General features: G+C 43.9%; 5 non-coding genes across 5 annotated transcripts; 1 reads left to right on the top strand and 4 right to left on the bottom strand.

Moving 5' to 3' along the window:
• Window positions 1-15,111: 15,111 nt before the first annotated feature.
• Window positions 15,112-15,205, bottom strand: trnai-uau (transfer RNA isoleucine (anticodon UAU)). The gene is made up of 2 exons: window positions 15,168-15,205; window positions 15,112-15,147 (listed from the first exon to the last, which is right to left on the bottom strand). It is a non-coding gene; the product is annotated as a tRNA-Ile (tRNA).
• Window positions 15,206-19,307: 4,102 nt separating this feature from the next.
• On the bottom strand, window positions 19,308-19,379 carry trnat-cgu (transfer RNA threonine (anticodon CGU)). Its single transcript has one exon. It is a non-coding gene; the product is annotated as a tRNA-Thr (tRNA).
• Window positions 19,380-21,774: 2,395 nt separating this feature from the next.
• On the bottom strand, window positions 21,775-21,847 carry trnak-uuu (transfer RNA lysine (anticodon UUU)). Its single transcript has one exon. It is a non-coding gene; the product is annotated as a tRNA-Lys (tRNA).
• Window positions 21,848-23,048: 1,201 nt separating this feature from the next.
• Window positions 23,049-23,120, bottom strand: trnaa-cgc (transfer RNA alanine (anticodon CGC)). Its single transcript has one exon. It is a non-coding gene; the product is annotated as a tRNA-Ala (tRNA).
• A 4,095-nt stretch (window positions 23,121-27,215) lies between these two features.
• trnat-cgu (transfer RNA threonine (anticodon CGU)) lies at window positions 27,216-27,287 on the top strand. Its single transcript has one exon. It is a non-coding gene; the product is annotated as a tRNA-Thr (tRNA).

Below are 27,287 nucleotides of genomic sequence, written 5' to 3'. Positions count from 1 at the left end.
ATGTTCTTTTTGTGAACTTTAATCAAAGAGATAAAATAGCAAATCTTTTTCACTCAGACGTTGATCAAAAGCTTAATAAACCACGAAGCAGACCCAGTGGGCAAAAGACGTATAATATACGTCTATTAAACGCATACCTTAGACGTCTATATGTGGTCTGCAATTTGTCTAGAATGAAATTCTAATATACGTCTAAAGTTATACGTCAATTATACGTCTATGTTTAGACGTTCATTATACATAAATGGTTGGAGTTCTATTATACAGATAAATTTAGAGGACTATTATACATATATGGTTGGAGTTCTGGATAACTTTAGAGGTCTATTTTACGGATAACTTTAGAGGACTATTATACGTATATGGTTAGAGGTCTATTATACGGATAACTTTAGAGGTCTATTATACGTATATGGTTAGAGGTCTATTATACGGATAACATTAGAGGTCTATTATACGTATATGGGTAGAGGTCTATTATACATCAAAGATAGGTTTTATAGGTGTAGAAACAAGTAAACCAAGCCAATGATTAGGTTTAGAAATTTATTCTGAAAATACACATTCACACCTGAAACATATGTGTTTCAAATTATACATTGTATACAATCAATCAACAATCAACATATGGGCAATAATTATAAAAAACACAACTAGTCTTAAACTTCAGCTACAAATTCTGGTAACATGGCAATATACAGTATAGTAATGACAAACAAACTAATTACATTAACACACTAACTCAAAACCACATTTTGATTCAAATATACATTTTAAAATGTACAACTTCTATATTTCCAAGAAAAAAAATATTACAATGGAAGTTAAGACGATTTTTGTCCACTATTTGCAAACCCTGTCTAATTGTCCTCACAGTTAGAACCAAAAACCTATTATTTTCAGTGTCCAGATCTCCTGGCCCCCTGCCTTGCATATGCATTCTTCAAGTAACACATTGCGTGCTCCTTTATTTCTTTTTCTGTTGATGTAGGGTGGGACTTCAGCACCGCAGCTAGGAGAAAATTATATAATATTACTTCCCAAAAAAATGATGATTAATATAAACTTTAGTATAATCTAAAAAATGAACGGTTTACTAAGCTCAAAGCTGAAATAAATGTATAAAATTTGGCTTGCATCATAGCAGTTGAGCAATAAAGTCTGTCCTAATTAAAGAGTACCCAAAGTTTGAAAGTACAACATAGAATAAGAATACAGAAACGGCAAAAACGATTTTGTGTCATCTTCCCCATTCACACTATTTTTATGTCCCATTTTTTGCTTATTCACGTACTATTTTAATCAAAATAATATTAAGAAAGATCTGTATGTATTCAGATAGTATTATTATTGTTCATACTTACTCGTCAAAAGAGGATTGCTGAGATATTTGCGGATATACTTCTACGTTTGAAAAACGTGTCCAAAATGGTGACCAACGAATACTAGCAATGCATTGTGGTATATAACCGGAAAATATGCTGGGTTCGATATTTTCTCAACGTATGCGTTTATTAATGTTGTCGATATTATGGTTGAAATTTAACATTGATAATACATCGCGGCTATGTGCCCCCTGCTATGAGCTGATGTGCAATTTTAACGCATGCAGTTAGTAAGGATCGTACTGTTTTATGGTATTATATATAATGACATTATGGAATAGGATGGGGACAGGCCTGGCATCACGGGGGGGAGGGAGGAGTGTCGCCCCTTCAGTTTTGGGCAAAAAGATTTACCTAACTTAATTTGCGCCCTAAAAAAATAGTTGTACTTTGTCAATGGTCAGACAACACTAAATGACACGAACAGTCACTCAGTCTGTTTGATGGGCAGGAGGGCTATCCGTCCAGGAACTGCACATATCAGTGTCGTTATTGAGTGTCAACATTACGATCCTGTTTGCTCAGGTGGACCGATTCCTTGCAGTAGTTTATCATTATACTTAAAATCGTTATATAATTAGGACTAGTTATAGCAGTCTGTGCTTTCTGTTGGTTTTACAACATTTTTTTCTTAACGATTCAGAACGTCCATGTAGCTGCAAAAATGAACGCTTATGGTACTTTTCGCTCCAGGCAATACAAACTGTGAGAGTGACGAAAAATGTGAAACTGAACTTCATCGCAAATACCAGATTGCTAGTCGTTATCTTCTATCATGAAGCACTAATCAATGGCATAGCTGCGAGATTTCATTTGGGTAGCTGCACCATACAGCTCCGTTTCAACCGAAATATCACTCCCCCCTCAGAATTTCAGAAGCCCCCCTACAGCTTTTTCCCCGGGCACCGCGCACTGATGGGGGACGGGGTGTCCAGGAAATGGTATCAACTTTTCTCAAGAAAATAAAAATATAAACTCTATAGGCACTCAAACATTTTACTGTTTTTTTTCAGGCAGGTGGCAAGACCCCCTCAGCAAAACCCTTGTATGCCAAGCTGTGGGCATTGATTCCTCGAATATACGTATATTCACGGCGAAAATATGGCTATACGTATATATACGTCGCCTCGACGTATAATCAAATATAATCATTAATAAACGCATATAAAACGTCGAAAACACATCTAACACAGTGCCTGAGGCTTTTTACATTATGTATCGTGTGTGCCGCAACTAGGAGTATACGGCACTCTGCACAGTGTACGAAGTAAATTATTTTCGCAGTAATTAATTTACACGTGTATAATAAATATAGTAATAAATATAATAAATTAATTATTGCGAAAAAGTAATTAATTTACACGTGTATAATAAATATAGTAATAAATATAATAAATTAACTTCGTACACTGTGCTTTGATATGGATGTTCATTTGAAGGATTTGAGGAAACTATCAAGGATCTCAGAACAACCAAAGATACATTTGGGCATCTGCTATTGGTAAAGATTAATGAATACAGTAAGTGTGAAGTTTGCACACACACGAGAGAAAAAAACCCGTTTTAATTCACTTCATTAAACTGACGGTGCGTATAGCAGAGGATGGTTTCGATCCATCGACCTCTGGGTTATGGGCCCAGCACGCTTCCGCTGCGCCACTCTCCTGACAGCTGTCGTGGTGTGATTCAACACAACTGCTCTATCTTTGCTTTCTAAAAGTGTGCCCGAGATGAAAAGTCTAAACGGTAAACGCAGACGTCACTTTGAGCACTTGGTCTTTTATAGTACAAATATCACACGCTGCACTACATGGGCGTGTCTTCAAGATCGTTGTGAACCAAAGCTTCTGCTTTCCAAGGCAACTGATTCTTTCGTCTTTAATTCCCAAATCTTCAATGAGAATCAGTGAAATGAAAACCAAACACATGTACACACTCGCGTCCTAGCGTGAAAGAAAAAAGATGGAAGCATTTGAGAAATAACAAGAGTAGTCTGAACAGCTCCAGCCTGTCAACTGCTCTACAAAGTGATCGCTACCTCCACACCCAGTTTATAACACTGAAAATGATTCAGGAAGCACAGCAAAGTTCTAAAAGCAGAGGTTGAAAAGCGTCTAGATACATAAAATGAAAATTTCTCAAAAGTAATATCTTCATCTTTGAAATATTGTCATCCATATATTTTCGTTTTTCTCTTTTTTACATATCACGCTTTCGAGAAATAAACTGTCTTGTAATGAAGGCTGCATTAGAAAATGTGTATCTAACTTTGTTCAATTAAAACCAGCACATCCCAGTGGGCAAAAGATGTAGAATATACGACTATTAAACCCATACCTTTTAAATTGTAATCAACAAATGGCTAATCATCATAAAAAAACACAACTAGTAAACTTTAGTTACAAATTCTAGTAACATGGCAATATATATATAGTAATGACAAACACAAACTAATTACATGAACACACTAATATTTGACTCAAAACCACATTTCGATTCAAGTATAAATTAAAAAATTTACAACTTCTATATTTCCACGAAAATATTATTAATGTATCACAAACGCTACTTTCTAAAAAAGACAGAATTAAACTGTTTGTTTTGTGTCTCATGGTGATCCTCCTCTTGATATGAATGAAATGTTTAATATGATCCCTCAAGAAAAAAAAAGAGTCCATTTCCGCCTGGAATGATTGATGCCCCATCAAACATTTTGTAATATCCCTGGAAGTTCATACAGTAGAATCCTGGTTCGTGGGTAAACAAGACTAAGGAAACGAGTTGGAAACTTGATGTCGAACTGGGATTTAGATCACCTGAAATATTACGCTACATTGGGCAGTATGTGCCAGAGAGTGGCTTTTTCACTCAGACATTGATCAAAAGCTCAGTAAACGGCGAAGCAGAGGCTTTTGTTCCGAATTTAGCTCAGGTCTGATTTTCTTGTTTTGGCCAAGATCTGAACTTTGAATTCAGCGACTACTTGGTCTGCTTTGTAATTCAAATATAGATACAAATGTCACGGTTTTTTTGTAGATATAAAGGTGTTCTCTGTTTTCAAAGGATAGGTACTTAATTGGCTTTATGATTTGGTTTTGATTTTGTATCGTTGTGTTATGAAGTTTGTGCTTTTTGTGTTTTTAACGTATCGTGAACTTATTTTTGAAACAAATGCTGACAAAGGCAAACATGGCACACATACCAGCGATTAACCAAGCACTGACTTTATTTAACAACCACACCAAAAACCAAACACAGGATCAACACACACATGAGGAGACTGACGAACATGTACACACATTTAGGGTGGTAATTACCTAACAACACACTATACTTTTACAGGACTACACAGGGCACTAGAATTACTAGGACATTATTTACACAGGTAGGGTCAGCCGCTGGTCATCGTGCTGACCCTCAGACTCTTCCCGGCTTCCACTCCCAGCATGCCCAGCGGTACTACGAGCGCCTAGGGGCGCTTCCTCTTTACCACCAGGCGAGGGCGTTACACTGCCCCCACCTGAAGCGTCTGGCGTCTCGCCGACGTCGAACACCCCCCTCAGGCTGTACTCGTATTCGGCCAACTGCTGCGGAACCCTGCGTGAGCGGCCGCTGCGCCGCGGTGACGGCTGGTGATCCACGGACGCCCCACTATCGGCCGGCTCCGGCCCCGGCTGCTCCTCTGGAGCCTCCCCACACGGCTCCTCCTCCCGGGCCCGGTAGGGGGCCAGGCGGTCTCGGTGCAGGACCACCACTCTCCCCCGTGTTCGCAACCGGACACGGTAGCAGACCTCGCCCACCACCCCGAGTACCTCAGCGGGCCCCTCCCACGACGGCGCCAGCTTAGGGCTGAGGCCTTTGCGGCGGCGCGGGTTGTACACCCAAACCGAGTCCCCGGGCTGGAAGGCAGGCCCCCTGCAGCGCAGGTCGTAGTACCGCTTCTGCCGGACCCCCACCTGTGTCAGGTGGGTCCGTGCAAAGCTGTGCACCCGCTGTATCCGCTGCCGCAGGTCCCACTCGTAGTCCGGTCCAGCCGGTGGTGCCGACCCATCTCCGGGCGGCGGTCCGAAGACCAGGTCCACCGGTGTTCGCATTTCCGGCCCAGCATGAGCGAAGCCGGGGTGCACCCGGTGGATTCCTGGACCGCGGTCCGATACGCCCAGAGCGCAAGGGGGAGGTGGCGGTCCCAGTCCCGTTGGTGCCGGGACACCAGGGTGGCCAGCTGGGTGGCGAGAGTCCGATTAAACCGCTCCACCAACCCGTCGCTCTGGGGATGCAGCGGTGTGGTCCGCGTCTTAGTGATCCCCAGGCGCTGGCACACTCTGGCGAAGACCTGGGACTCGAAGTTACGCCCCTGGTCACTGTGTAACTCCTCTGGCACCCCCAGCCTGGCAAACATCCCCTCCAGCAGTGCATCGGCCACCGTGGGGGCACTCTGGTCTGGGAGAGCGTTGGCCTCCGGCCACTTCATTAAATAATCCATGGCCACCAAGACGTAGCGGTTCCCGGCCTCGGTGCGTGGAAACGGGCCCAAAACGTCCACCCCCACCCGCTCCATAGGAGCCCCCACCTGGCGTTGTTGGAGGGGGGCCCGAGAGCGCTCGGGGGACCCTTCTGCGCCACGCACACCGCACACGTTCGGCAGTACCGCTGCACGTCCCGGTGGCAAAGACCCCAATAAAAACGGCCTCGGAGACGTTTGGAGCACCGCCCCGCGGAGCGACCGAGGCACCACCAGCTGCCACCGTACCTCGCCACTGGAGGGTACCCGCCACCCCTTGCGCAGCACCCCGTCCTTTACCTCCAAGGCCTCCCACAGGGCGCAGAGGGCCTTGACAGACTTCGGGTGCGGGGCGAGCTCCTCTCGCGTAGGCCGCACTCCAGCTGCCCTCCAGCGGAGCACCGGCCCCACGTCAGGATCAGCTGCCTGACGCTGCGCCAGGTCTGGCAGGCCCACCCCCAGCGGCCCCTCCCGGGCCGTGGCCACGGCGCTCACCCCCGCCGCGGTGCGGACATCCTCCTCACGCTGCTCCCGTCGGGCGCAGTGGTGGCAGTCCGTGGCCTCGCAGGGGCGCCGCTAGAGAGCGTCGGCATTGAGATGGCGAGACCCCGCACGGTGCACGACAGTGAAGTCGTACTCCTGCAGGATCTCTATCCATCGCGCCATCTGTCCCTCTGGCTCCTTAAAGTGGAGCAGCCAGGTGAGGGACGCATGGTCGGTCCTCAACCGGAACTGGGTCCCGAACAGGTACGGCCTGAAGTGGTGGACCGCCGCCATCACCGCCAGCAGCTCGCGACGGGTCACGCAGTAGTTCCGCTCAGGCCTAGTCAGAGCCCGACTATAGTAAGCCACTACGCGCTCCCCATCCGGCCCTTCCTGCGCCAACACCGCCCCCACCCCCGAGTCACTCACGTCGGTGTCGAGAATATACGGCAACCGCGGGTCGGGGTAGGCCAGCATGGGGGCCCCCACCAGAGCTTCACGCAACCGGCCAAAGGCAGTCTCACAGCCCGAGTCCCAGTAAAACGGCGGCCCTTGTCGGTGAGGCGGTGCAGCGGGGCAGCGATGCTGGCAAAGTCCCGGACGAACCTCCGATAGTACGAGGCCAACCCCAGAAAGCTGCGGAGCTCCGCGACGGTGCGTGGAGTCGGCCAGCCCCTCACTGCGGTGACCTTACCTGGGTCCGTAGCCACCCCTCGCGGTCCAACAATATGTCCCAGGAAGGTCACCTCCCGCTGCAGGAGCTCGCACTTGCGGGGGTTGAGCCTCAGGCCAGCACGGCGGATGCAGGCCAGCACCGCCTGGAGGTTCGTCAAGGCCTGGTCGTAACTCCGTGCATGAACCAGCAGATCGTCAGGACCGATCAGGACCGATGCCAGCACCCTCTCCATCAGCCTCTCGAACGTCGCCGGGGCATTGCACAGGCCAAAAGGCATGACAGTAAACTGCCAGAGGCCCTGGCCGATGGTTAAGGCCGTCTTCGGGCGAGCATCGGGAGCATGCGGTACCTGCCAGTAGCCGCAGCGGAGGTCCAGGGAGCTGAACCAGGTCGACCCGGTGATGTAGTCCAGGGCATCATCGATCCTCGGCAGGGGGTAGGAATCTTTCCGGGTGACCTCGTTCAGCTTGCGGTAGTTGACGCAGAACCTCCACGAGCAGTCTTTTTTTTTAACCAGTACGGCTGGCGGCGACCACGGGCTCGCGGAGGGCTCAATCACCCCCGCTGCGGCCATCTCCCGGATCTTTTCCTCGGCGGCGGTCCGCTTGGCATGGACCATGCGTCCCGGTGGGATGCGGATGGGCCGAGCGTCGCCGGTGTTGATCTCGTGTTGGACCAGGGCAGTGCGGGTGCAGTCCTCATCTCTCGCCGCAAAGAGGTCTTCGTTCTGGGCGAGAAGCTCCTGGAGCCGCTGCCGCTGGTCCTGATCGAGGCCCTCGCAGCTCCGCTGGAAGAGGTCCTCAACGGCACACCTCGCTTCCACGCAATGCCACACCAACTCCTGCCGGTCCAAGTCCAACCTGGCCCCCACTCGCTGCAGTAGGTCCAGCCCCAGAATGCAGTCCTCCTGGATGGGTGCAAGGTAGCAGGGGTGGCGCACCGTCGCTGCACCCAGACGGAAGGCAAGCACCCGTTTCCCCCGGACTGCAGCGAGCTGTCCCGTTCCCGTTTCCCGACGCCGATCGAGGAGTTCGGAGTCCCCTCTTCCTGCAGCGGTCGCAAAGCAGCGTGTGGGGCTGTTCGTCAGGGGTCGCTGCAAGGTCTGGCTCCTCTTCCCCCTCGCTGGACTCCTCCGTCGTCGCCTCGGTCAGCCGGCAGGGTGCACTGCGTCTGCTGGCGCTTCCAGTCACCCCGAACACGGCCTCAGCCCGTGTAGCAAGGGCCAAGGCCTGCTCCAGCGATGTTGGCGCGGCCAGCTGCACGTGGCGCAGCAGCTCCTCGGGTGAGAGGGCCTTGAGAAAGGCCTGGAGAGCCATCTCCCGCTGCGCCTCCCGGGGAAAAGTTGGGTATCCTCGGCGGGCGAGGAACATGACATCAGTGGCAACCGGGCCCAGTCGCTCTCCTGGTTGGCGCTGCTGCAGGGCCAGTCTCTCCCGCATCAGGTCCAGCGGCTCCTCCACGGCGAAGTGCAGCTGGAGAGCTGCCGCCAGCGCCGTGTATTCGCCTCTGTCCTCCTCCGAGACATCCAAGAGCATTTGGCAGCCCGATCCTTCCAGAGCCGCCACCATCTCCGCTCGGCTCCAGCCATTCTTCTGGGCCGCCAGCTGGAACTGCGCCTCGTAGGTTTCACAAGGCACTTCCCTGTTGTAGTGACTGGGTCGCACCCGCGCCACTGGTCGTTTCCGGCAGGGAGGGTATCCTCTCTCAGGGGCACCCACTGGCCAGGAGTAGCGGTCAGTCGCCCCAATTCTACCGGCGGGACAACTACTGAGTAGCCCTGGTAAGGGCCGTGGCCACCGGTCGCACCCAGGAGTTGCTCAGGCTCCCTATGTGTGCTGCCGGTGGGTTTTGTCTCTTTTAGAGTCAACCGGCACTTGACAGAATCGGGTAGTGTCTGCCACGATTTGTCCATCCTGCCCGCTTCTGACACCGATATAGCATTCACAGGTTCTTCTCAGAACAAAGGACCAGTGGAGACACGATTAACAAACCAAGCAATAGCTTTATTCTTTAACAACCACAAAACCAAACACAGCATATACATGCACATGAGAAGACTGACAGAACACGTACACATCTTTATGGTGGTTATTACTTAACAACACGCTATACACTTATAAGACTACACAGGGCACTAGAACTACTAGGACATTATTTACACAGGTAGGGTCAGCCGCTGGTCACCGTGCTGACCCTCAGACTCTCCCCGGCTACAACTCCCAGCATGCCCAGCGGTACTATGCACGCCTAGGGGCGCTTCCTCCTCACCACCAGGCGAGGGCGTTACAATATATATATATATTTTTTCTCTGGTTCTCACCAGTATCATTGGGCTGAACTCCAGTTAAATGCTTGTCTTAGAAAGATCAAAAGTGAGCGAGGGAAGATGGGTGGAGATTAATGGAAGTTATAAAGGCAATGGGTTGGCTCTGCTTAAGCTTTATTCAGATCTTATTAGGGCAAACTCTATGGGTCAATTGCATCGAACTGAAAGTAGCATACTAACAGGAGTTCAACCCATGCTTAGAACGCAGATGCCGTCTAAACTTGTGCTCCAGCTTAAGTCCAATTGCAACAAACTTTGCTGCTGTGCTTAGTCCGCAGTGCCGAACTTAACCTGTTCTCAATTGCAATGAACACAAAGTAACAACTGCAGCACTCCAGAGTAACTAAAGTAGCGGGCTAATTTAAACTGTCTTCATATGGCTTAGCACCGTACTCGGTGTAACGTAGGATTGCATTAGAAGGCTCCCAAATATAGTGGAAATAATCCGTTGCTTGGAAATGTATTGGAATATTAATTAAAATTGCTTTACATTCATACCATATTTATTAATAATGAAGTTTATTAATGTGTGTATTTACAGAAGTGTCATTTACTATTTATGTTTAATGTCAATCATTACTAGTAGCTGTGAGCTTTAAGATATGCTAGGAAGTGAAGAGAACAGAACAGAGCAAATGGTTATATAAATAGAGTGGGAGCTTTTAATATGTTCTATAAAATTTGGGAGTCAACTGCATAGATTTGCTAAGTATTTTATTGTGATGGGTCTCTGTATTTGTGGTTTTCAGTGGAAAGCAGGGATAATAAGGAAATGGGTGGCACCCAAGCACATGTTAAAGAAACAAACTTGGCTTCTTAAAAGTGATTATGATAGCCACAGGACAGAAGAGACAGTACACTGTGGTCCAATAATGACTGTGTTGAAACAGCCAGAGTGTGCTGCATGCCATGGAGATGGAAAAGGTAGCTCATCCCAGTCAATCGCAAGGTTGTGTAGGACTGCACATGACCTGATGATGATGGTGCTGGCTCTTGATGGACTGGTATACAAACCAAATGACAGCCAAGCAAAGGGTTAGTTGTTTTACAATTCTGAAAGATTGTTCAAAGTGGCTTCTTGCATTTTTATGACTCCTGTTATAGTGCTTCTCTTGTAATGTTGTAGGATTGTGCACAGGTGTCAGAAGATATAGTCATAAAGAATAACCACAGGCAAAACAACATGCCAGCTTGCTCTTCCCTACTTTGAAAGGAAGATATTGGAACTGATTAAAGAACTTAACTTGAAATGTAAGCTCCTACTGACACAGGAGAGAGAGTTCTGAAAAGTAAGCACAAGGCACACTGTGGATAAATAAATGTATTAATTTAAAAAAAGAAATACTGAGAAGGTCAGAGGAACAATAATTGTTGTATTTATTTGCTCAGGTAGTTTTATAAGTTTAACTTTCAGTAAAGTTCTGTTAAAAATAAAACTGGTCATTAGTTGACGTCGTTTGTAACGATTTAGCAATAGTGACATGTTGGCTTGTTCGACTGGAGTGTTAAACAAAATTAATACAGTAGCGTCCTGTCTCAAGTGTACAGCTGCAGTTCTCGTTTGTTTCGTGACTGATTGCAATTGCATTAGTCTGTGTAAAAAAAGACTTCTGCAGCTCCAGCGGTGCGATCGAACTCATGCTGAGATTGAGTTCAAGCCTCACCTGGAGCAGTGTGGCCTATATTTTCAACTATTTAAACTAACTGACCAGTTTAGGTCCTGTTAAGTATTTGCTGGAGATCAGGTCTAAATTAACATGAAAGGAACAAGTAAAGGTTTGTTCCTTGTCAGACCTGAAGAAGGCTCCAAAGCTCAAACATTGTTTGCTTCTCTTTTCAGCATGGAATAAAATTTTACTTGTTCCTATGCAGTCCACACATGCTGACACAGCTCCCTACTTAAATTACCATCAGCAATGGACCTCCAGCAGACCTATACACAAATATATGAGAGAGGTCTACTGAAACGAGAGGAGCACGATGGAGTACCGAAGACTTGAAAAAGCACTCACTTTTCTGTGTTTTTGTTGTTACCCAGATTTGTTTTTAATGTTCTTTTTCTCTTTGTTTTGAAGTTGTTTTGTTTTTTTTTTCTTTTTTGTAGGTGTTAGACTACTACAGGGATTTACCTAGGTTCTATTAAGACTTCTTTTATCAAAACATATTTTATTAATAAAAGCGTGATTTCTTAATAATCAACTTTAATGTTATCTTTATTAGTAGCTGTATTACAGGTAATGCATGCACAGCCTTTATTATGCTATAGTGAATTTTCAGGTATCCCATGGAGGGAAGAGAACTGAAATTAAGGAAATACTTATTTAAAGGGGTCTTAAAGTCTTAAAAGTGTTCTGTCACATCTGGGTGTTAATTGAATAGATTTGTTGTATTATTTCATATGATTTGACTCTACACTTGTGTTTCTCAGGAGACAGCAGTAATATTGGGGATTTGCGGGTACAGATAATAAATTATACTATACAAGTGTAGAGGTTTGATGGGTTTACTGAGACAATTATTAATTGTAGCAGTAATCACGAGGTTGTTCGTTGTGGTTTTTAGAAAATCAATCGTCAGAACAACTAACAACGCACACACACGGGTTCAATACACGAGATACATTTATTCATATAAATTGTGCACCAAACATATACTAGTCTGCCTGGATACGAGCAGCAGACCTTACTGTGAGGGTTATCAATATACAAAGTATATAATCTCGAAGAGATGCAAACACAAAGAGATACACAACAGAGAATATATGTCAATATATATCGTTCGGTTACCAAATCGCTAATCAGTGTTATTACCCACTGTTACTCTAAACTCGGAAGTAAATACATTACTCATGAATTAAATTGATAACAACTTGTGTTGAGGTACAATTGAATTCTCGAGACGCAACGTAGAACATGGGGTTTACTTATCCACTGTGTATGGATTTGGAATTTCCCAGCACGAACACCAAACCAGCTGACAAGCTCTGTTGCAGCCTCAGTCCCAGCGGTTGTCCAATGGGCGTTGTCCCGGCGTCCTCTGGCTACTGGCCAACCAGTCGAGGTGCAGCTCGGAGTTGGACGGGCGGAGGAATCTGACTGCGGCGCGCAGGGCAGTCGTTGCTCCGAGGGGATCTACCAGCAGTCCGGCTGGCTGGTAGAAAGTCTCTATGCACTATGCACTCTATGCAGTGTGACGGCTAGTCCTCACAAGTCACTCTTTTGCCCAGGAAGAAGCTGGTTCGTTCCCGGTCCAGCGCTGCTTCTGAATAAGCTATTCAGGTTGTCGACGAGGGTCCAACTGTGGGCTGCCGTTGATCAAGCGGAGCGTTCACGTTGGTAGAATTCTGAGTACGTACGGGATCCTCGGCCCCGCGCTTAGAAAAGTCCAAGTCCCTTTGCAGACAACAGCCTTTGTCACGTGATTGTCTCTGAGGATGCGCGAAAATGGCCAAGGAGAGCCCTGATCTGAGCTTGCGCTCCCTTTTTGACCAAGACACAGATGTGTTCTGATTGGTTGAGAGTTTGGCAGGCATTGGAGACCCACATGGTGTTACCACACCCTGCCAGTCTCTAATTGGTTGATCAAGGTGAGATACGAGTCACATACTCCTGACACTTAGGAATGCAGTCCAGATGTCCATTTGGCACTCCCTAGACAGATAGGCGCCAATGGATGACCATTGATCATGATAGCCAGGCTTATCTAAGTGCATCCCCGTTTGGGAGCTGTCCCTTATCAAAAGAAAACATCTTAAATCAGCCTGCATGAATACTTTCTCTGTGGCTGAACCACAGAGATGGAGAGTGAGATGGGGCCTCATTAAGGAAAGCACAGCAACGCTTAATTCTGTCTTATTACCAAGCATTGCTGCTACAACTGCTTAAATTCAAACTAAACAGGACTATGGGAATGAGATTTGATTTCGAACTGGATTTTAAATAAATAGGACCGCTGCACTACATTGTGCTTTATGTAAGACAAAAGGTGGGCTTCCTGTGTTTTCGATAACTCAGTTGTAAGAGCGGAGGAATATAGTGGAAACAGCTGGGAACTCTTTGTTCTCTGGTTTGAATTTGGCTGGAAGAAAGGTGTTTTTTATGTTCTTTAATCAAAAAGTGAAAATTTGTCGTTCACTTAGTTGTCTTATTTTCTAGGCTTGTAGACTCCTCACTCTTCCTAAAAGAAAGTGCTCCAGATAAAGATACAGTAGTTGTCGGAAGTTTGTTCAGTGGTAGAGCACATACAGGTTGTATGTGGTTGTTTTCAATCGCCGGCGTCTCCACTCTGGATTTCTTCCTAAGCGCGATATCTTTCCTTACTTGTGTGTGAATTTCAGCGCGACACATAAACCCTTTGTCTGTTTTATAAAGATTATATTTTAAATCAGTTAAAACAAAAAAGTACCTATTACATACACGTAGAAAACATTTGTATCTAATTTGAAAATTTGGGCAATGTATTACTAGTAGTGGAGCTGAGCTCACAGAAGAGCAGTTGATATTGTTAAACCACGTATTATTTTTAAATGACGCTACTAAGCACTGACACGGTGTTAGTGCAGTCCTACCCAAGCTTTCTATCGACTGGATGAGTCTCCTGTTCCATCTCCAATTCTTTCCGCACATTTTGCCTGTTTCACCACCATTATCATTAGACTATAGCCACTAATACGAGAATACTGTTCTGAAAGACTGTCTTAAATAATAATGTTGAAAAGGGTAATGATAAGAGTTTTTTTTCATTAAGGTAACCATACATTTGCCTGTATAGTACAACTTATTATCTGTATCCACAAATCCCCAATATTAATGCTGTCTCCTGAGAAACACAAGTGTAGAGTCAAATAATATTACAACAAATCTATTCAATTAACACCCCTATGTGACAGAACACATTTAAGACTTACACCCCTTTTAAATATGTATTTCCTTCATTTCAGTTCTCTCCCCGGGATATCTGAAAATTCATTATAGTATAATAAAGTCTGTGCATGCATTACCTGTAATACAGCTACTAATAAAGATAACATTAAAGTTGATTATTAAGATATTACACTTTTATTAATAAAATAAGTATTGATAAAATTCCTTGTGAATAATTGTAGTGTCTGGAAAGCAATTGTTCATTACTTAATGACGATATTATTTCCACTACATTCAGGACACTTCCAATGTAATCTATTGTTCCACTTCGTCTGCTTAGTCTCCTACTTTAGTAACATCTAATGGGGAGCAGCTGTTATTTTAGGTTTGTTGCAATTGAGAACAGGTTTGCTACAGAGCTGCTGACAAATTTCAGCAGCCAGTTTGTTGCAACTGACCCGTTGTAGCTACCAATCAGAAAAAAAACCAAACGCAACAACTTCAAAAGAAAAAGAACATTAAAAACAAATCTGGGGAACAACATAAACACAGAATCTAATGTGAGAGCTTTATCAAGTCTTCAGTGCTCCTCTTGTCTCAGTAGACCTCTCTCATATATTTATGTACAGGTCAACTGGAGGTACACAGCTGATAGAAATTTAAGTAGGGAGCTGCATCACAGCATGCGTGGGCTGCAAATGGAAAAGTATAGGTTTATTCCATGCTGAAACTAGAAGTAAACACAACGTTTCAGCTGTGGAGCCTTCTTTGATTGTGACTCGAAATAAATCTTTACTTGTTCGTTTGATGTTAATTTATCTCCATCAAATACCTAACAGTATCTAAACTCGACAGTTGCTCTCAGTAGCTAAAGACACTGCTCCAGGTGAGGCTTGAACTCACAACCTCGGCATGACTCCGCTGTGCACTGCTGTATAAGTACCGCGCGCTGACCGATTGCGCCACTGGAGCTGTGCAAGTCGTGCTCCTCATACAGACTGACGCTGCAGAAACACAGGGTGAAAACGGTTTCGGTTGTGGATCCATCTATACATGGGGAACACTAAAATAGCAAGGAAAATACAAGAAAAGAAACTGAAAGAATTGTGCTAACAGCAAAGGGGAACTGAGGGAGGTGGTCAGACAAGTAAATCAGCCTGGCAGATTATTTGTATCGACATTTTTTGAGTCAATCAGCAAACAGATTTCTCTTCATGTGCCTTAAACTGTGCAGTTTGTATCTTCGCTGTAGATAGGTTTCTTCAGAAGTCCAGTAAACTGACAATAATGGAGAACTAGCTGACGCACCCCGTCGTGAAGACCCTCTGTAAGGTGATTACACGTTTCAATTTCAAGTCGCCTCCTTTACACTCAATTGCAGCCCCGAAACTGAGAGAAAGCATGAGAAATGGCTTCAGTTTCAATGTGAAAGTGCAGTACAGGCTCGATGGCTTCACATCTCCCATCAATCACATAAAATTGCAGTAAAGCGATCTAAATATGACTCTTAAGTACTTGGAAAGATGATTATTTTGAGCGTGCCTCCAAGGGTCTGCTACGAGGCTGAAGTTACAGTAGCTTCTTATTCACCAGCTTCTTATGCGTGTTTTTCGTTCCACCTTAAATGGTGCTGCTGTGATGTTATGTCGCCTTTCGCCTGTAGATGGCTCTCTTCGATCAGTACTAATCCGGCTGGAATACTGTAGACATCTTCACTGAAAAGGAATATCCAAATAAATAGCGACTGTCCAAATTATATTTTTGTATGGAATATATTTCAGAAAATCGCAAACCAATTTTAAAAACTCACCACAACACGGACTTACACTGGGAAAAGGTAACTGCACTTTCTGCTTATTGCTACGGCCTTCCCCCCGATTATGAAAATGTCTCACAGTTCTGACACCGCCGTGTGAAAGACAATGTAACAGACTATCAAAATCCTGAAGTACAAGAAATTTTAATGCACCAGTTTTTTAAATATGACCCTCTGATCCTGGCATGTCAGTATACATTTCGAAAAAGTATGGCACCAATCGCACAAATTGCAATGGCACAAATTGTTGAGAATATCACTGACCTTGCCGATATTTGCAGGGGATACGAGTGTTTTGCACATGTTGAACTACAACACGTAAAAATTGAGCTTCTTAGTCAATATCATCGGGAATGTCCAATAATGACGAACATCAGTAGCTTCAAGGAAACATTGACTCGCACATGGAGTTTTATCTTCAAATGGAGGGTGGGAGAATTTATTTGTACTCTCGTTGCTCATTAGCTAAACTATTTTAAAAATATGACACAGATTTGTTCGAGAAACTTGTAACCGCCTTAAAGAGAGTCTTCTTGAAGATGTGCACCAGCTAGCTCTCCACTGTCAATTGACAGGACTTTAGGAGAAACTGTTCTCATACAACCAACATACAAATTACACATCTTAAGGAACATGAAGAGAAATCCGTGTACTAAATAACATAAAATTGTCACTGCAAATTATCACCAAGCTGTTTCATGTGTCTGACCACCACTTTCCTACTTTGCAGCGAGCACAAATCTTTATGTTTCTTCATCGCTATTTTACTGTCTCTTTCCCCCATGTGGAGATAGATCCACAGCTGAAACTTTAGGTCAGTTCCTGTTACTCTGTCCGATTGAAAGAGCTGTATTAAAGGCACTCCCATCTCTGCAGGAAAGTTATTGCTGCTCTCAACACAATATACTGCAGCCAAATATAGCGATACTGTCACTGCCTGTGGGCCACGTGTTCCTGCTGGCAGTCTATTATGTCATGTTCATCCACACCCAGAAACATTACTTCATCGCTATTTTACTGTCCCCCATGTGGAGATGGATCCACAGCCGAAACTTTAGGTCAGTTCCTGTTACTCTGTCCGATTGAAAGAGCTGTATTAAAGGCACTCCCATCTCTGCAGGAAAGTTAATGCTGCTCTCAACACAATAGACTGCAGCCAAATATAGCGAAACTGTCACTGCCTGTGGGCCACGTGTTCCTGCTGTCAGTCTATAATGTCATGTTCATCCACACCCAGAAACATTACCGCTGTAGCACAAGAGTTATATAGGCGCAGTCCATAGAGCAAGAATCTCTTAATCACCACTTGATTCAGATTTTGATCTGAAATCATCAGCCGAACAAGAGTTTGTCTAAATCGAGGGAGATCTGCTCACAAGCAAGTATTAAACACTTCAGCATTTTCTGTTCGAATACCACACTTTGTCAAAACACTGCCGTTTCTTAAGCTAATAAGTAAGGGTTTTTGAGCACGCATTGTATTGTTAATGCTTATATTAAAAAAGCATAAATTCACATAGTGGAATTTGGACTGAACAAAGTAGTCCAGCCCTTTTACAACATTACATACCCACTGATTAAAGCTTTAAACTACAGTAGCAGGAGTAACAATAATGGCAACAACATGTTTGGAGCTCGGCATTTTATTTATTCTGCGGAAACGTATCGGAATGAAGTGCCCGAGATAAAAGAGTAATTGCGGCTTCAGATCGTTTTTTACAGAGCATTGCGTTGTTCTGTTCATGCTGACTACACGCATTACATTTGTCATTTACTGCAAGCGTTGCTTTTCCAGGTTTTTCTGAAATTCCTCGCATTTGAGCCAGCACTAAAATATTTCATTCCCGTCGCTGAATACATTGTGGAAACGGTATTTGGAACGGAATGCTGTCACTCATGAAACCTCTTTGTTATTCGGTTCTGAAGTTTGAAAATGAAAATAAAACGGGGGTCACTTTATAGGCTTGAAAGAAGTCCAAGCAGCATAAAAACCCGCGAATTCTCACAAAGGCTGCACCTATCTTCTGCTGCTGTTATAAATCAGCCTTAAACATTTGAATACATACCTTACTGCTGCTAATCACATTCACGTGTTTACGAAGCTCTTTTCTGTCCGTTATGTTTTTGCTAAGCAGTTTCTCCGTTTTCCTCGTACTGTGATTGTCAGCGAGCACAACAAGACTGAAACAGTGTAAAGGCAGGTAAAAAAGACAGGGTAAAACGCCTGATTCTCGGGAGTGGGATTTGAACCCGTGCCTCTATTTGGAGAGTGAAACACGAATCTGTGAATTTGCTGTTTTAAACCGCTCGACTATCCTGAAGAAATAGGTGCTGACTGCACCAGTCCCATCCGATTTTCCGTAATTTTAGGACGATTGATATGACTGGACTAACACAATTTGTGGCGTTTATTATGACATGGAAAACGGTACCGGAGCATTCGGGTCCGGACTACTAGACTCAGAAACAGTTTTTACCCCCGCAATATCAAACTATCAAACTCCCAGCCTCTCTCGCTCACTCCTCACCTCTCACCTATGATCTGAACCTCACAGTGCCTTCTTTCTTACCAAAAACCCAAACACACATTGAAAATCTACCTCTACCATACATGTCAAAAGCTCACTCCCCATCATTTCTATCCCTTTATTTCATTCTTTTGATGCGTGTTTTTGCACATAACCTGTTACCTTTTTGTTGTTTTGCACGCTGCCTGTTGTTTTTTGGACATCGGCTGTTGTCTCTGTCTTTCTTTTGTTATACAATTGTATTGTTGTTGTGTTTTTTTCTTTGTACTACTTATGTCCGAGAGCTAGCTAAATAGCATTTCGTTATACCATATACCTGTGTATGAGTATAATGACAATAAACTTGAACTTTAAACTTGAACTTGACATAGTCTTGCAGGCAGTATATTATTTCATCGTTTACTCGTTTAAAAAAAAACACGGTCTTCTCGTTTCTAAGTCAGATTTTTTGTGCTTTCGAACGTTACTTCCAACCTGGACTGACAGCTCACCCGATCTGTTTGTGATCAGACCATGGAGTCGGGGGCTGTACCAAGCGCACGATCCTTCCCAATGCTGAGGCGATCATTCGGAAGATGGGTGTGAAACAAGCTTTGTCGACTAAAAAACAATGCAGGATATGCAAGAATACTAATCGCTGGCGACAGTGATGTTCTCTTACTATTGAGATCCCTACATTGCGAGTTTTTTTAAGACTTTGAAACTAAAGGGAAGCGATGACAAGTGAAACTGGCACGGGTGGGGTTTGAACCCACGTTCTTCGGTTTACGAGACCAACGCCTTACCACTTGGCCACCGCGCCTTCAAGCAAGCATGGGAATAAGGTTGTCCAAATTATTTTTTTCTGAATCTGGTTTACATCGCCAAATGTAAACCGGAGGCAGCAACAACAATAAAAGGGATACTTGTCCTTAAACTCGGACGTGATGTTCTGCAGACATGTGCACAATGTCCTGTTTTCTTGCAGTGTAGACATTTTGCTGTTCACGCTCCGCATTCATCTGCTTTGTGCATTGTTAGTCCGCACCTGTAACATGTAATGTCAGCCGTCCCCTGTTCTTCTATTTCTCTAGCATGACTGCGTCCTGCTGCTCGGCTTTTGCTTGTAAAGTTTGAGCGAGCGCCCCGTTCAGTGTCACTTTGTCACTGTGGTCAGAAAGCATTCTTGATTCTGCTTGAGCTGCTTCATGAATTCTAGCGACTGTAAGAGCTCTTTTAAAGTCAGCCCTTCCTCCTGCAGCAATTTATAGTCTCTTATGTGCACATTTTTCCACAAGTTGATCTCTTAACATGTCAGTTTCCAATACTCCAAAGTCACAAGATTTAGCCAGTTCTCTTAGTGCAGTCACAAAAGCATCAACAGATTCGTCCTGAGACTAAGTTCTCTGCCTAAATTTATGCCGTTTCTCCGCGGTGTAAAGGAAGCGTCTAAAGCAGCTACAGTCTTTTTCTCCAGGGAGGTTGGCGAAAATCCGCTGCATGGGAGCCCCGATACAGTGCAGTAATGTAGCACGTCTCCCGGCATCCTGAGCTTCTGTAGATCCACCGGCTATTTAAAAAAAATATGTACGACTCCATCCATATCTTGTATTCCGTATACAAATCCGGGGCTCCGAGGTTCAGTAGAAGCGGTGGAAAAAGCTGGGCATAAGCAAAGCTTCTCGGCGCGGCTACCATATCTTCCATGGCGCAAGCTACACGAAAAGTCCGAAAATTCAGAAGTTCGTTTCTACCAGTAAGAGAACTAAAATCTGCACTGCACTCGCTTTGAGTCCGTCAAGCACTCATCTCTCGTCGCCTTCAATGTTGTGTATCTTAATAAAGAGACGTTTTTATATTATTTTAACTATTTTATTAACTACACAGATCACGCCCTTACACCATATATTCCTGCCTTCTACTCTCGCGTTCTGTTGTCTGGCGATGTCTACTCACTATACTACATTTAGCATGACTTCTTGTTGCAGTTGAGCTCAAAGCTGGAGATGATCTCCATATTCTACCGCACTATCTAGTCCGAAACGTAGTACACAGTACATACTTTTTTAAGTGAAGTCAGGTTGTTAAAAAATTAAACCAGCGCCCTGTCACAGAAACGTACACCCAGTCTCCCGCGCAACAAGCGGGGGTACTCAGCACTATACTAAAGAGGAGCGCTTGTCTGCAGCTGAGCGTCAGCTCTGTTTACTGTCAGCAGTCATTGCCTCATTTCCAAAGACTTTTTCACCTGCTCTCAGCTTTTAAAGACAGTCATAAACGCTCAAGAAGTAATTCATGTCAGTTGGAAGTCTGTTTCTGTTGTCTCAGCTCTTGATAAAGAAAAGCCGTGCGTAGGAGACTCCCTCTCTGAAGAAGTTTGCCGTCACCCTGCGAGGGAGAAGAGCCATCAATCACCGAGACAACCACTGAGACAGTTAACATTAAACACGTGAAATGCGAGATGTTGTGATTTTTTTCCCGCTTAAGGCTTCTATCGTTTCTACTCTAACGAGAAAGACCTCTTTATTAGAAGTGAGATTTTAACAAACGTCTCCAGGGTTAACTGCGACCTGAACGCAACGCCTAAGACCATAGCAGCGCTCAATAAAAATGATCAGAAACCGAAAGCGCTTCTTATCCGGATCAGTATATTCCGATACCACTGGTTCTACCGAAGAAATAAGAAAAGCCGAACTCAAAGCACTGTGTTGCCATTACGGGTACTCTGTCTGCAGCTGCTTTAAGATCTACTCACACCGTGTTGCCATTAAGGCTACCTAGTTAAAAAAAAACTTATCGTCACCTTTTTGAACGTGATTATTAGACACCCGTTAAATCTCCACCGAGGTTTCTTGAGAGATCGTTCAGCGAGCGAGTAATAAAAAACTACGTCGCTTCCAACCTCTGCTGTCACTGTAAACTCGGACGTGATGTTCTGCAGATGTGCAGTGTGCCTTTCCTCTTGTCGTATTCAAGAGTACTCACTGTGTGAGCTCCTCACTGCGTGTTCTGTACTCTACTGTGATTTAATTTAGATGATTACGTGGAGTAGAGTGACAAGATCTACTTGAACATTTTCGGTTTGTGAAATGAAACACTAAATACACTACTGTAAATACAAGTAATGGACATTTAAAATAACCACAGTACAGCTAGAAGAGTGAAAGATAAAAGACTATTTAGAATGACATTCCCAATAGACTTAAGAACTGCACAACCGCCCGAACAGGGACTTGAACCCTGGACCCTCAGATTAAAAGTCTGATGCTCTACCGACTGAGCTATCCGGGCTCTGAAAGAAAGTCGACACTGTCGGGATCCTCGAAAGTCACGTGTCTCTTGTTCCGAAGAGCAGTCATACCGGATCCGTCTGGAATGACCACTGACAGACTTTATCCAGAAGCGACGGCACTACTCCCAGTAGAATGAGTGAGAAATACAGCATGACATGGGTAGTTAAGGGGCTCCAACAATCCATCTTTCCTCACATTACTGATTTTTTTCAATAGCATTTTGACCTTTTTTCACATTCAGATTTTTTTTCACATTTAATAAAATCTTTTAATCAACAACATTAAAAAGAAAACAAATGGAACATTTTTTGGAACAATAATTAAAAAAAAACTTTCAATGCCTTGGTTGTATACGTGTGCACACCCTTTATAAAGGGAGTTGCAACAGTGCTGAAATGTAAAGACCATTTCTGTGGAGAAAACAGCATTTTTTCTGCCTTGATGTTAAGCTTAGGGAGCCTGTCTTTTAGAAATTCTATTTCTTAACACCTTGCACAGCCTCCCGGCAGACTAACGAATATTTCTGGGAGAAATTGGCTCACACACCAAAACACACTAACGTTTATTTACGTTAGAGTATGTGAATAACAGTTTAACCGAAAAAGTTTGTAATTGTGATTTTGTTAAAATTCAATAAATCGTCTATTATCAGTAAGTAATTATTAAGAAAGTGTTTTATTTCATAAACTATAAGACAATTTAGAGAGTTTATAGGTCATAAACGGTTGTGTACTTTCTCGAGTTGTGCCATGGATATTTTATACGATCAATACTTGTCATGCTCTTTTGCATTTTCATTAACAAACGGCAAAAGTTCAAAGTGTGTTTATGGCTGTGCTTCACATCTACACGACAGCACTTGTAACAGTACAGGACACGCAGTGAGGAGTTCGTGAAGCTTTCAGTTTAGTGCGGAGTTCAGAAGGAGGATTCGCTCGCTGAATCCTAGAGGTGTTTTCTGCAACAGCCACGGCAAGTGTGAAGTAATCTCTGGATTTCCTGAATTTGAACTAAATGATTAGTTCAAATAATTTAGGATTTAACAGAACTAAATGAGATACATTTTAAACAGCAGCGCAACTCTGCAGCACGTCGAGCGTGCCTGCATTTAGTTGTGTAAACCTGGCTCTCTCTGAACACAACCAAAGAGTTCTCACTCAACAGAAGATTGCGATGCGAGTACTGTAATATAAAGCACCTGGAGATGCCAGGGATTGAACCAGGGACCTCATACATGCGAAGCATGCGCTCTACCACTGAGCTACATCCCCGATGGAAAAGGTAACGGAACAGACTTGTCCAGATGCTCACTGATCACAATCCACCACTCACGAAGAATGCCTGCAGTTTCCCACTTTCGCGTTTCCTCTACTACAGAGTAAATGCATTGGAATGAAGAAATAAGGAAGGAAAAATAATCGCATTGAAGCTTCAAGAGACTGGGCACAAATTAATCCATGATTTTTGTATCCAGTCACACGTGCGACGGTGGTTAATTCCCAGACGGGGGAGTGCTTTTTTTCTACCTCATTACTCGACTGTCTTTCAATTCTGTTTTATTTGAAAGCTTTTTGCATCTTTTAAGTGCTCTTGATTAAACTATGCATAGAAAAACAGCACTACTGATTATTTTCATGGACCGATGCACACTTGTTCTGTACAACTCGAGTGATAAAGCCCTGTCTGCAAATATTGTAGAAGAAAATAAAAGGGTGAAACAACGCCCCAACCACAGGAATGGTAACAAGCAGGATCGTGTTCTTATTTGATAAGTCCTTTTGAGATGTCTTGTCAATGCACACAGGCGTTAGAGCTGAATAATTTACTTTTAGTGGTGTTTTTAAACAAAGATGGAACATGTTATTTCTATACCAGGAAGAAAGGAGCAGACTTTAACTTTAAGAGGCAAAAACGACACCTTATCAAAGCTAATATTAATTAAAATGACATCACAACAAAAGAGTGGAGCCTTGAGTGAATAAGATTAGTTTTCATTGGACGTCTGTGTCTCCATAACTTTGTAGGTGAGAGAGAGGATTGTGACAATTTGCAGGTGCTTCTCGGAAGTGCGTTGGTGGTACAGGCGCCTTCCAAATAATTGAGTCGGGTTTGAATCCCAGCCAGTACAAACCCAAATCTTTTCAAGATAATTTGTGGTCCGCTAACACATCTTTTGAAACACTACAACAGGTAACACCCCGTGTGAAACATCATGAACATCTGTTAAAGCCTGAGTTTTACATACTCTAACGTAAATAAACGTTAGTGTCTTCCGGTGTGTGAGCCAATTTCTCCAAAAAAATATTCGTTAGTCTGCCGGGAGGCTGTGCAAGGTGTTAAGAAATAGAATTTCTAAAAGACAGGCTCCCTAAGCTTAACATCGAGGCAGAAAAAATGCTGTTTTCTCTACAGAAATGCTCTTTACATTTCAGCACTGTTGCAACTCCCTTTATAAAGGGTGTGCACACGTATACAACCAAGGCATTGAAATATTTTTTTTTAATTATTGTTCCAAAAAATGTTCCACTTGTTTTCTTTTTAATGTTGTTGATTAAAAGATTTTATTAAATGTGAAAAAAATCTGAATGTGAAAAAAGGTCAAAATGCTATTGAAAAAAATCAGTAATGTGAGGAAAGATGGATTGTGGGAGCCCCTTAACTACCCATGTCATGCTGTATTTCTCACTCATTCTACTGGGAGTAGTGCCGTCGCTTCTGGATAAAGTCTGTCAGTGGTCATTCCAGACGGGTCAGGTATGACTACTCCTCGGCACAAGAGACACATGACTTGCGAGGATCCCGACAGTGTCGGCGTTCTTCCAGAGCCCGGCTAGCTCATTCGGTGAAGCATCAGCCTTTTAATCTGAGGTCCCAGGGTTCAAGTCCCTGTTCGGGCGGCTGTGCCGTTTTTAATTCTATTGTGAATGTCATTCTAAATAGTCTTTTATCTTTCACTCTTCTAGCTGTACTGTGGTTATTTTAAATGTCCATTACTTGTATTTACAGTAGTGTATTTAGTGTTTCATTTCACAAACCGAAAATGTTCAAGTAGATCTTGTCACTCTACTCCACGTAATCATCTAAATTAAATCACAGTAGAGTACAGAACACGCAGTGAGGAGCTCACACAGTGAGACCTCTTGAATACGACAAGAGGAAAGGCACACTGCACATCATCACGTCCGAGTTTACAGTGACAGCAGAGGATGGAAGCGAAGTAGTTTTTTTATTACTCGCTCGCTGAACGATCTCTCAAGAAACCTCGGTTGAGATTTAATGGGTGTCTAATAATCACGTTCAAAAAGGTGACGATACGTTTTTTTAACTAGGTAGCCTTAATGGCAACACGGTGTGAGTAGATCTTAAAGCAGCAGCAGACAGAGTACCCGTAATGGCAACACAGTGCTTTGAGTTCGGCCTTTCTTATTTCTTCTGCAGAACCAGGGGTATCGGAATATACTGATCCGCATAAGAAGCGCTTTCGGGTTCTGATCATTTTTATTGAGCGCTGCTCTAAACTTTACATTTGCTCGGGCTAGTTTTCCCCATGAAAAAAAAAGCGTATCCCTAATTACATGATTTCACTTTTTTTTCTTATCAACGAGTAGAAAGAAATAAAATATATACTTCATTGTTAGTACCACAGGCAAGATGGCTGGTGGTCTTAGGTGTTGCGTTCAGGTCGCAGTTAACCCTGGAGACGTTTGTTAAAATCTCACTTCTAATAAAGAGGTCTTTCTCGTTAGAGTAGAAACGATAGAAGCCTTAAGCGGGAAAAAAATCACAACATCTCGCATTTCACGTGTTTAATGTTAACTGTCTCAGTGGTTGCCTCGGTGATTGATGGCTCTTCTCCCTCGCAGGGTGACGGCAAACTTCTTCAGAGAGGGAGTCTCCCACGCATGGCTTTTCTTTATCAAGAGCTGAGACTGTCTTTAAAAGCTGAGAGCAGGTGAAAAAGTCTTTTGAAATGAGGAAATGACTGCTGACAGTAAACAGAGCTGACGCTCAGCTGCAGACAAGCGCTCCTCGTTAGTATAGTGCTGAGTACCCCCGCTTGTTGCGCGGGAGACTGGGGTACGTTTCTGTGACAAGGCGCTGGTTTAAATTTTTTAACAACCTGACTTCACTTAAAAAGTGTGTACTGTGTACTACGTTTCGGACTAGTTAGTGCGGTAGAATATGGAGATCATCTCCAGCTTTGAGCTCAACTGCAACAAGAAGTCATGCTAAATGTAGTATAGTGAGTAGACATCGCGAGACAACAGATCGAGAGAGTAGAAGGCAGGTATATATGGTGTAAGGGCGTGATCTGTGTAGTTAATAAAATAGTTAAAATAATATAAAAACGTCTCTACATTTAGATACACAACATTTATGGCGACGAGAGATGAGTGGTTAACGGACTCAAAGCGAGCAGAACACTGCAGATTTTAGTTCTCTTGCTGGTAGAAACGAACTTCTGAATTTTCGGACTTTTCGTTTAGCTTGCCCATTGGAAGATATGGCAGCCGCGCCGAGAAGCTTTGCTTATGCCCGTCTTTTTCCACCGCTTCTACTGAACCTCGGAGCTCCGGATTTGTATACGGAATACAAGATATGGATGGAGTCGTACAGATGTTTTTTAAATAGCCGGTGGATCTACAGAAGCTCAGGATGCCGTGAGACGTGCTACATTACTGCACTGTATCGGGGCTTCCGTGCAGCGGATTTTTGCCCTGGAGAAAAAGACTGTAGCTGCCTTAGACGCTTCCTTTACACCGTGGCATAAAATTTAGGCAGAGAACTTAGTCTCAGGACGAATCTGTTGATGCTTTTGTGACTGCACCAAGAGAACTGGCTAAATCTTGTGACTTTGGAGTATTGGAAACTGACATGTTAAGAGATCAACTTGTGGAAAAATGTGCACATAAGAGACTATAAATTGCTGCAGGAGGAAGGGCTGACTTTAAAAAGAGCTCTTACAGTCGCTAGAATTCATGAAGCAGCTCAAGCAGAATCAAGAATGCTTTCTGACCACAGTGACAAAGTGACACTGAACGGGGCGCTCGCTCAAACTTTACAAACAAAAGCCGAGCAGCAGGACGCAGTCATGCTAGAGATATAGAAGAACAGGGGACGGCTGACATTACATGTTACAGGTGCGGACTTATAACGCACAAAGCAGATGAATGCGGAGCGTGAACAGCAAAATGTCTACACTGCAAGAAAACAGGACATTGTGCACATGTCTGCAGAACATCACGTCCGAGTTTAAGGACAAGTATCCCTTTTATTGTTGTTGCTGCCTCCGGTTTACATTTGGCGATGTAAACCAGATTCAGAAAAAAATAATTTGAACAACCTTATTCAAATGCTTACTTGAAGGCGCGGAGGCCAAGTGGTAAGGCGTCGGTCTCGTAAACCGAAGAGCGTGGGTTCAAGCCCCACCCGTGCCA

The sequence above is a fragment of the Lepisosteus platostomus genome, chromosome 5, assembly GCF_059453375.1.
Source record: "Lepisosteus platostomus isolate fLepPlt1 chromosome 5, fLepPlt1.hap1, whole genome shotgun sequence".
Lineage (NCBI taxonomy): Eukaryota > Metazoa > Chordata > Actinopteri > Semionotiformes > Lepisosteidae > Lepisosteus > Lepisosteus platostomus.
Note: the sequence above shows the minus strand (reverse complement) of the source record. Positions and strands in the feature narration are given on the sequence as shown.